Source organism: Apis dorsata, unplaced genomic scaffold (assembly GCF_000469605.1).
Source record: "Apis dorsata unplaced genomic scaffold, Apis dorsata 1.3 scaffold_244, whole genome shotgun sequence".
NCBI lineage: Eukaryota > Metazoa > Arthropoda > Insecta > Hymenoptera > Apidae > Apis > Apis dorsata.
This window is the reverse complement of record NW_006263523.1, coordinates 68,322-68,778: the sequence shown is the minus strand read 5'-3', so window position 1 is coordinate 68,778 and position 457 is coordinate 68,322. Positions and strand designations below refer to the sequence as shown.

General features: G+C 35.4%; 1 protein-coding gene across 1 annotated transcript in view; it reads left to right on the top strand.

Annotated features, from left to right (window-relative positions):
• LOC102681680 (homeobox protein onecut) overlaps positions 1–457 on the top strand; it is a 62,272-nt gene that overhangs the window by 11,261 nt on the left and 50,554 nt on the right. The gene's annotated exons all lie outside the window — the stretch shown is intronic.

Here is a 457-nt window from a genome sequence, read left to right as displayed (position 1 = left end):
TTTTTCTTTCTTCTTCTTATTCTTCTTCTTTTTTTTTTTTTATTTTTTTTTTCTCTCCTTCTTTTTCTTCTTTCTTTCTCTCCAAAATCACAACACGCGTATTATCACAGTCGAGATGTTATTGTCAATTATATTAATCAGATTAGACGACGGAAGGAAAAAGGAAATGATAAATGAAACACGAATTTTAACCATAACCCCTTTTTCACCCCTCCCCCTCGAGGATGTAAAATGCAAAATATATGATAAACGAGAGAGAGAGAGGTCAGTTCTCTGAGTGGTTGGAAGAACACTTGGAGAATATTTTTTACCATCCTTAACCACCCTCGAGACGAGGCTTTAAAACGAGCTAGATCTGATCGATTCTTCATCGTGGCTTCGAATTTTTCTCGAAGAAAAATCTCCCCCCTCTTTTTCTTTCTTTTTTTTTCTCTTCTAGAGAGAGAAAGACAGAGAC